Genomic DNA, 10,607 nt, shown 5'->3' with positions numbered 1-10,607 from the left:
TTTTTGCTATTGTATAAAAATGCAACTAATTTTTTGTATGTTGATTTTGTATACTGCAACTTTACTTAATTTGTTTATTAGTTCCACCAGTCTTTAGAGTTTTCAATATATAAGATCATGTCATCTTCAAAAAGAGATAAGATAATTTTATTCTTTCTTCCTAACTTGGATACCTTTTTATTTTTTGCCTAATTGTTCTGACTAGGACTTTCAGTACTATGTTAAATGGAAGTGGTGAGAGTACGCATCCTTTCCTTGTTCTAGATCTTAGGGGAAAAGCTATCAGTGTTTTACCATTGAGTATGATGTTAGCTGTGAGTATTTCATACATGGCCTTTATTGTGCTAAATTTCTCTTATATCTACTTTGTTGAAAGTTTTTAATCATGAAAGAGTGTGGAACTTTGTCAAATGCTTTCCTTGCATCTATTGAGATGATTGTGATTTTGATCCTTCATTCTTTTTATGTGGTATAATCACATTCATGAATTTGCTTATGTTGAATCATCCTTGCATCCCAGTGATAAATCCTACTTGATCATTGTGTATGATCCTTTTAATATGTTATTAAATTTGATTTGCTAGTATTTTGTTGAGTATTGTTACATCTATGTTCATTAAGAATATCGGCCTGTAATTTTCTTTCCTTGTAGTGTCCTTGTCTGGCTTTGGTATCAGTGTAATGCTGGTCTTGTATAATGAGTTTGGAAGTGTTCCCTCCTCTTCAATTTTTGGAAGAGGCTGAGGATTAGCATTAATTCTTTAAGTGTTTTGTAAAATTCACCAATGAAGTTATTTGGTCTTGTTCTTAGGAGACTTTTGATTACCGATTCAATGTCCTAGCTAGTTTTAGTTCTATTAAAATTTTCTATTTCTTCATGATTTAGTCTTAGTATGTTCTATGTTTCTAGGAATGTATCCATTTTTCTAGGTTATACAGCTTGCTGACATACAGCTGTTCACAATAATCTCTTATGGTCTTTTGTATTTCTGTGATATCAGTTGTAATATTTCCTCTTTCATTTCTGATTTTATTTACTTGAGTCCTCTCTAGGTTTTTTTAGTTAGTCTAGCTAAAGTTTTGTCAATTCTGTTTATCTTTCAAAAAAATACTGCTCTTAGTTTCACTGATCTTTTTGATTGTTTTTATAGTCTTTATTTCTGCTCTGATTTTTATTTTCTTCCTTTTGCTGACTTTGGTCTTAATTTTTTTCTTCTTTTTCTAGTGTCATGAGATGTAAAGTTAGGTTGTTTATTTGAAATCTTTCTTTTTTCTTAATGTAGGCTTTTTATTGCTATAAACTTCCTTCTTAAAACTGCTTTTTTGGTATTCCATAAATTTTGGTATGTTGCATTTTCATTTTCATTTGTCTCAAGGTTTTTAAAAAATTTTCTTTTTTGATTTCTTCTCTGACCCATTGATTGTTCAGGAATGTATTGTTTAATTTCCGCATATTTGTGAATTTTCTGGCTTTCCTGCTCTTGTTGATTTCTAGTGTTTTTATATTGTATGTGCATTAAAAAATTATTGTGGCTATAGTTATTTCTCATATTTTCACCTTTTAATCTTTTTACCCCACTTAAAATTTTAGTCTTTTGAATTTTACTTACATACTTACCTCTACCAATGAGTTTTATACTTTTATGTTGTTAGCATTCATTCATTTTAGCTTGAAGAGCTCCTTTTAATATTTCTTATGAAGAAGGTTTAGTGGTGATGCACTCCTGTACCTTTTGTTTGTTTGGGTAAGACTATCCTTCATTTGTGAAGGACAGCTTTGCTGAGTAAATTACTGGTTTGCAGTTTTTCTTTCAGCACTTTGAATATGTCATCCCATTCTCTCCTGGTCTGCAGAATTTCTGCTGAGAAATCTATTGATAGCCTTATGGGGATTCCCTTGTATGAGATAAGTTTTTTTTTTTTTCTTTACTGCTTTCAGGAAATTTGTCTTTTTGACTTTGATTTTTGAAAATTTTATTTTAATGTGTCTCATTGAAGTCCTCTTTGGGTTGAATCTGTACTGGAAATTATGAGCTTTATGTACCTGATTTCCATATCTATCCCCAAATTTGGGAAGTTTTCATCCATTATTTTTAAAAATAAGCTTTCTACCCCCTTTTGTCTCTCTCTTTCTTCTGAGACTCCAATAATGTTAATTTTGTTTCACCTTACATTGTCCCATAATTCACAAAGGCTTTCTTTACTATTTTTCATTCTTTTAAAATTTTTTCTCCTCTGGATAATTTCAAATGATAATTATTTTGAATTCTTTGTCTGGCAATTTGTAGATCTCTATTTCTTTGGAATTGGTTACTGGAAGATTGTTGTATTTTTTGGTGGTGTCATGTCTCCTTGATTTGTTGTTGTTGTTGTTGTTGTTGTTGTTGTTGTTGTTGTTGTTGTTGTTGTTTCTCATAGCCTTGCTTTAATGTCTGTGCCTTTCATGGAGCAGTTACCTCTTCCAGACTTTATGGACTGATTTTGTTAGGGAAAGGCCTTCACCAGCTGGTGGATGTCAGGACTCTGGCTGAGTGGAGTTACATGGATCTGGTTCCAGGAACAGTTCAGAGGTGCAGTCTCCATACACCTCTGTCAGCTGAGGCCAGTTTCAGAAAAGATTGAAGGTGTCTTCAATGGTCAAGTTTGTGGGGATCCACAGGGGTGGTGAACATTTTGGGTGTCTTCAGTGTCAAAGGTTGCTGGGGACTTCCTGATATCTTTTTATCCCATGGGAGATGTCATGGCTTAGGGAATTCCTCTCAGCATGAAGTCCAGCTCATAGGTACCCTTGTGGTGGTGGTACTGATCTGGTGTTTATGCACCTATGGAGCAGCCTCGGAGCAGGGGTCTGAAGTGCAGGCATTCATGAAGTAATAGTGGCTCTGGGGTCTAGGGTGCTGGCTAGCCTGCAACAGACGTGGCTTCAGTGCTCTAAACACGGGCATGTTCTGAAGTGCAAGTGCATGCAGAGTAACCATGCCTTGGGGTCTGGAGAATGCATGGGGATGAGAAGGGCAGACTTTGTCCTGGGGTAGTACAACAGCAGCTACTTATGAGGGTATGCAGCAGCATGTCCCTTTCTGGGGGGTCTGTGACAGTGATGATTGTTGGTTTACCTCAGTGGTGAAAGCTGTGAGTGTCACCTGCAGAGCACGCTGCTATAGTCTGCACTGACAAACACTGCAGGGTCCTCCACTGTGAAAGCTGCAAGGAATTCATGACTCTCACAGGGGCTGTTGAGGTCCTCAGAGGCCAAAGCTGATGGAGTACTCCCCAGAGCAGGCCACTGAAGATTGTAATAGTACTTGCCATGTGACTGATTCTGATAGCCCCCACCCTTCTTCTTTCTTCCTAGCTCTCTCCAGACATCTCAGCTAAGCTGATCCCCATAGTGACCCTTTCTGTGTGATTATTCTCCATGTTTTGCTCCTATGTGTTGGTGTAGGTTCTTAAGTGGATTCTTGAGTCCTCCCAGGGATATTTTCCTTCATGGATGGCTGTAAATTTTTTTTTTTTTTTGGGTCGGGGGATGAAGGCTGGTATCTCCTACTTTATCATTTTTGATGATGTCACTTCTGCATTTCCTGTTTTAAAACCTACAGGTTTCTCTTTGCACCAAAGTTCACTCTAGCTCACTTGGTGATTTGCAGTAGGTATGGTTGATCTTCATTTCTGGACAACATGCTGTGTTCTTGCTCATTTCTCTCTACCTTGCTATCTGTTCTCTGACAACAACATATAACAGAACTACACTATTTTTGCTGTAGAAGTTTGGAGAACAAGGCCTGAAAGAATGCCATTGGTTGAAAATAACTGCCTAGGAGCCTTCACATTTTGCATAAGGAAAATCTTCACTGAGATAAAAGGAAACCTTGCTGTTCTCACACTGAACTTTCTTGCAAGATGACAGTGCATAGGAATTTTGGAAGCGTAAAAGGAAAGCTTCATTTGGCAGGGAGAAAGCATTTTTTAAGCAATTTTATATAACACTTGTTTTCTGTTACACTGAGTTGTCAAATAGAGCGTACAGTACTTTAAATCTCCTCAACAAAGACCTACTGTATAGCACAGGGAACTAAACCCAATATCTTGTAATAACCTATAATGAAAAAGAATCTGAAAAATAATAAATATGTATACCTATAATTAAACCACTTTGCTGTACACCTGAAACTAACACAACATTGTAAATCAAATATACTTCAATTAAAAAATATCTCAAAGGGTCAGAGGGTTAAACTAGGATGGCTTTGTCACATGTTACAAAATTTATAGGAGTATGAGAAAATCAGAGATTAATTCTGATTTGGGCCTCTAAAGAAGCATTCTTAGACAACCTAGGATAGAGTTAGGCTTTAAACAGATAGAGTTGACAACTCTGAATTTAAGCTCTTATGCTGCCTCTTTTCCTTCCTGACTTAAGATCCACAGTAGGGACTCATGTGGTAGTTTGGTGTGGTTGGCACCCATGAGACAGGTTTTTTTATTTATTTAATTTATTTATTTTTTTTAGAGACAATATAAAGTAGTGCTTTTATCATAGACTCTGGCATCAAGACAGACCAACTTCAAATATCAGCTCTTCTCGTTCCTAGCTTGTGGGACCCTGGGCAGGTCACTTTACATCTCTGAGATTAATTTCTGCATCTGTATGATGAAGATGACCTATAATGCCTTTTATAAAGATCAAATGAAATAATATATTTAAAGCTTTGGCATGGAATAAGTGCTCAAAATATTGTCACTGCAGAGAAGGAAGGCAACACAAACGAACAACTTGAAGTGATTCTGATGCTGCTGGTTTGCTGGACCTATCACTTTTTGAGAACTGCTGACCTAAGAAAGCCATTAGATTGGTTGATATCAACCAGAAAAAAATAACTCTATGTGAAACAGTCAAATATCCCAATTTGAATAGGATTAATCTGAGGGGTGATAAGAAAGAAATCATATGTGGCTCTGAGTTCCAAGTATAGCTATTCTTCTTTTACCTCTGATTGCCTAAGGTATTCAGAATTGGGGCCAGGTCAAATTCTGGTAGATTATCTTATACAAAGTTAAGCTATTTTACTAATTCCTTTCTAGGAGGTGACCTGCAGTCTCTTCTTATCTCATCCTTTTTGATGGAGTAAATTTTGATGTGCTACAGAATCACCTGAGACTATACTTATGTTACTATTTTTTTGGCCTAAAACATCAACAATTTATTATATCTAATGATTCTGTGGGTTGACTGAGCTCAGTTGGGAAATTCTGATTTATGTGGCATTGTCTGGAGTCACCCAGACATCTTCAACTAGAAGCTTGACTAGGGTTAAAAAAATCCAAGATAGATTTAATTACTGATTTGGTACATTAGCTGAGGTAGCTGGAGTGGCTGGAAGCTGCTGGGCCTCTCTCTCTATCAGGGTAGTCAGACTTTTTACATGGTAGCTCAAGGCTCCAATATCTCCATGACCTCCCCCCGACCCCTTCCTCCCAAATTTTCTTATTTAAAATTGTGATAAAATAAACATAATGTAAAATTTACCATTTTAACAATATTCAAGTATACAATTCAGTGACATTTAGTATATTCAGATGTTGTGCAATTATCGCCACTAATTCTAGAACATTTTCATGACCTCTCAAAATAACCTGTCTCATTAAGCAGCCCTCCCCATTCCATTCCCCCTCTCCCCAGCCCCTGGCAACTATTAATCTTCTTTCTGATTCTATAGATTTGCTTTGTCTAGATATTTCATATAAGTAAAATTACGCTATGTCACTTTTGTGTGTGTGGTTTCTTTGTTTTTTTAAAAAAAATTTATTGAAGTGTAGTTGATTTACAGTGTTAGTTTTAAGTGTACAGCAAAGTGATTCAGTTATCCATATGCATACATATATATTTTTTCTTTTCAGATTCTTTTCCATTATATTTTTTCTTTTCAGATTCCTTTCCATTATATGTCATTATAAGAAATTGAATACAATTCCCTATGCTATACATAGGTCTTTGTTGTTTATATATTTTACATATAGTAATATGTGTCTGGTAATTCTCAACCCCTAATTTATCCCTCCCTGCCCTTTCTCCTTTGTTAACCATAGCTTGTTTTCTATGTCAGTGAGTCTATTTTTGGTTTGTAAATAGAATATGTATCTTTTTTTTTAGATTCCACATAAAAGTGATGTCATATTTTTCTTTCTCTGTCTGAGTTACTTCACTCAATATGAGAGTATGTAGGTCCATCCATGCTGCTGCAAATAGCATTATTTCAGTCTTTTTATGGCTGAGTAATATTCCATTATATATATATGTATTATATATGCCACATTTTCTTTATCCAGTCATCTGTTGATGGAATTTAGGTTGTTTCCATGTCTTGGCTACTGTAAATAGTGCTGCTATGAACACTGAGGTGCATTTTCAAATTATATTTTTCTCCAGATATATGCCCAGGAGTGAGATTGCTGGATCATATGGTAAGTCTATTTTTAGTTTTTTAAGGAACCTCCATACTGTCCTCCATAGTAACTGTACCAAGTCACATTCCCACCAACAATGTAGGAGGGTTCCTTTTTCTCTGTGTGTGGCTTCTTTGAATTAGTATAACGTTTCTGAGGTTTTTGTAGCATGTCTTAGTACTTCATACTTTTTATTATTGAATAACATTCCATTGTATGGATATACCACATTTTGTTTATCCATCCGTCAGTTGATGGATATTCTGGGTTATCCAAATTTTTGGCCTTCAATTGATCACAATTATTACTTATTATTATGTAATTATAGTAATCATTTATTATGTAATAATAGTAACCTCTTATTATAAACCTTACAAAACTAAATATAAGGTCTTATTTCTGTAAGGCTATAGTAATGTCTTTTTTAAAATTATAAAACAAGGTCTATTTTCTCCCCTCTGACTGACACAAGAAAGCCATAATAGGTGTGTAGGCTGCCATCCCCACAGCAGATGCCCAGCTGAGAAATGAGGAGTGGTAGGTGGGTAATTAAAAATGCCATAATGTTCTCTTACTGAATTTTTAAGGCAGGCTTTCTTCAGTAAACACTCATTTAGTTACTCTAAGTTGTTTTTTTAAATTAGATTCCAGAGTTCTGAAAAAGTTGATTATGACAGTTTTTTTTTCCCAGCCTAATGGTTGCTTAAGTGGATGGATGAATCCTTGAAGCTTCCTCTCCTTCATTCTCAGTAATGTCATCCTCCTCCAACACTTCATTTTGATTATGAAAACTTTCAATCATGCAGTAAAGATGAAAGAATACAGTGAAGACCTACCACATAGATTTTACCATTGACAGGTTATTATACTTGTTAATCAGATAACCATTTATCTATGAATATTTCTATCAATTCATTAACTCATCTTATTCTCTGATGCATTTCAAAGTAAATTGCAGACTTCCATAAACCTTCTGACACTTCCATGTGTATATCATTAACAGAGCTCAATATTCCTTCTTCTAGTATTTTAAACTGTGATGTAAGGTATACATACAATGAAATGAACAATTATTAAGTATACACTCACTGAGTTTTGACATGTGTAACTGCATGTTCTTTTTTGATAAACATAAAAACCTCTCCCAACATCCTGACTGACCCTTGAAGGACACCATAAGTGGTGTGTGTGTGGTGGGGCAAGATTAGAGGAACATCCCAAATACTCTGATGAAGTTAATACGATCTTAAGCTAGTTAGAACATCCTTACAGGGCATATGACCCAACTTTTCTATCTGATGATTCTCTCCATAGCATCCCAACAAAATCCACCATTGGCTTGTATACCTTTAGGGATTGGCATCTTACCAGTTCTAAAGGTAGTCTATTTTATCTTTGGATGCCTCAAAGTATTCAGACATCCTTATTTATAAAGAGCTATACACAACAAGACTAATCATACCTTTCTCCTACTGCAGACAGTCCTTATGAGTAGTAAAGAGCCCTTCCCCAGGTATTCTCTTCTCCATAACATGCCCTGTTTCCTTTAACTGCTTTTCACCAATGATGGCTTGGAGTGCCCCCATCAGCCTGCTAATTCAACTCTGAATGCCTTAGCAAAGTCCTCATTTAAAAGGCATTGGGAATACTACTTAGTTTTTTTTTAAATTTATACCTGCTCACTTTACTGTTTTATTTAATGCTATTTAAAAATGTAAAATTGTCTTAAAAAACTTTAATTTCTCTGATGAGAGACCTAAGTAGTAAGAATGTTTTTTCCCTCTTGCAAGGAAAAGAACCTACAACATTACAAGAATAAAATTAAGTAAACATGAGAATGTTATGTTACCTTAAGAGAGGGAGAAATAGGAGGGCAAAGTTGTAATTGCCTGCCTGACACTACACTTAGCAATTTATGGGACAAGCAATTTAACAATATATAACACTGTGATTAGTCTGAAATATTTGTTAGTCATTTATTAGAATGATTTAATTTGGACGTGTAATGATTAATGACATTGGAGAATATTATCTAAAGTGTACATTAGTTAAGGTCATTCTAACATACTGTTTGATATGATCATTTAATTAACTTATAATTTTATCTGTTAAATCAATCTGAATGTCTTTTTAAATCCAAATAAAATGTAATCATGTAGACATCAATAGATAATTTACATTAGACAAATGGTGTATCAAGATATACTTGTGTTATTGAATGTGTGTGTACAAAAAAGGCATTAATTACCTTGATTTTTGTTAATTAACAGTACATTTTAAGGTGAACATTAAAAAAAAAAAAAGGGCATTGGGTTGAAGCCAAGGACAAACTCCCGCTAAGGAGGGCTGTTCAGATTAGAGGGAGTTAAGTACTTTTCTTTCACTCTTTCTTCTGATACTGAACATGTGCGAATAAGATGTTTTCTGCTTCAACTCAGATCTTTGGCTCAGTATAAGAAGTTGGCTCCTTTCCCCCCAGCTGGCTCAGTGTTTCTTTGATTGTTTCATGCTGCCATCTGGTGGCTAAACCAGGTAGTTCCTGACCTTTTTTTTGAACTGTTAGAGCAGAGGAGAGGAAGTGTAAGTTAACAAAATGACAAGCCTAGAATTAAGAGTAGTGAGAGTCTTTTAAAAAGAGGACTTGATTCCCTTCCCTCATATAATTCCTGTTGTATGTCATGTGTTTGGGAGTCCAAAGTAGAGGATGTGGACACCACTAAAGTATAGCCACAGAAAACATGCCTGTGACATCCCATTTCGGTCCAACTCTGACCAGCTAATTGACTCTCAGCAAGTCACTTTTCCTTCTAGTGTCTCAGTTTCTGTACTTGTGATCCCAACAGATTTATAAAATGAAGCCAAGCAGAAGTGAAGGCAAAGTCAGGCTGTGAAAGCAAGAAAGCGAAATGGATGACTGAGGGCTGAAGTTGGTGGGGGGGGAGGTGGCAGAAAAGGGATGAGTAAAGCCTGAAGTTGATAAACAAGACAGAGCAGAGCTGCTGCAGGGCATGCTGGGCCCTAGACAAATATTTCAGGGGAGTCCCTTTCTATATAGGTAATCTGATTACAATATATTATAAATGTCATGGGCCCATGGGAGGTGTAGTAATTTAGCAATGAAGATTCAGAATGATGGGTAGAGAAAATGTACTTATATTTTTATTTATTTAACAATTCATGTGGAAATTCTCCATAATGTCTGAGTACCAAATCTTCCTTTTTAGGCCTAGAATACATTTCTTCGTGTTCTTTATTCTCAAGTGTCCTATACCTGGGTAATTTCATATCTCCGAGGAGCAAAAGGTATGAGCAAAAGGTAGCAACATTGTTACTACTTCCAATGCAATGGCTGTTTGGAAACTGTATCCTCTGTAGTTATTTTAGCCTGAGTCTTGGCAGTGGACCTTGGTAGCCTCGAGCCTGAAAATGTCCTGTGCTTGACGTGAGTGAAATTCACCCCAAATGAGCATGTCAGCACTGTTTTGGGGGCCGAATCTTACCTGATCCCATGAAAGATTACTATGGACAGCCAATGGGAGTAATCTGCTAGCTTGGTCACGTTCCTGGAACCAGGGCCTGGTTTCAGAATCCCAAGGCAACCAGTTTATAATTTGTCTTTTTACCTTTTAAGGTGTTTCTGTGAAACAAAAGCTTTTGATTTCAAAAAGTCAAATTTATCAGTCTTTCGTAGTCGATGCTCTTTGCTTCTTGTTTAAGAAAAATTTCCCTAACCCAAGGTCTAAAGAGTATAGAACAGTTCCACAACTGTAGAAAATTCTATTGGACAGAGCTATATTGGACAGGCCTAGCCACCCTAATAATTGGTATCCTGTGCTAAAGACACAATGAACTGAAACAGGTTAAATTCTAAAGTGGGGTTATATTCCAGATGATACTGTTACTTTGTAGGCTATAGAGAAAGAGTTTAAGACTGGTCCTGATAGTGTTGCTGCTGGTGATAGCTGAGTTACTTTTTAGGTCCTGTTGGTTAGCCAAGGCTGAGATCACAGGTGTTATATAACAACTGCTTATATAATCATTTTTTTCTGATGACTGAATGATATAAAAGTGGTTGTAGCTACTGCCTTAAAAGGCAGTAAACAAGTACGATTGTTATTTTTCAAATATACCATAATCATTACAGTAATTTAAAAAAATTT

This window comes from Camelus ferus, chromosome X (assembly GCF_009834535.1).
Source record: "Camelus ferus isolate YT-003-E chromosome X, BCGSAC_Cfer_1.0, whole genome shotgun sequence".
Classification (NCBI taxonomy): Eukaryota; Metazoa; Chordata; class Mammalia; order Artiodactyla; family Camelidae; genus Camelus; species Camelus ferus.
This window is presented reverse-complemented; position numbering follows the sequence as displayed.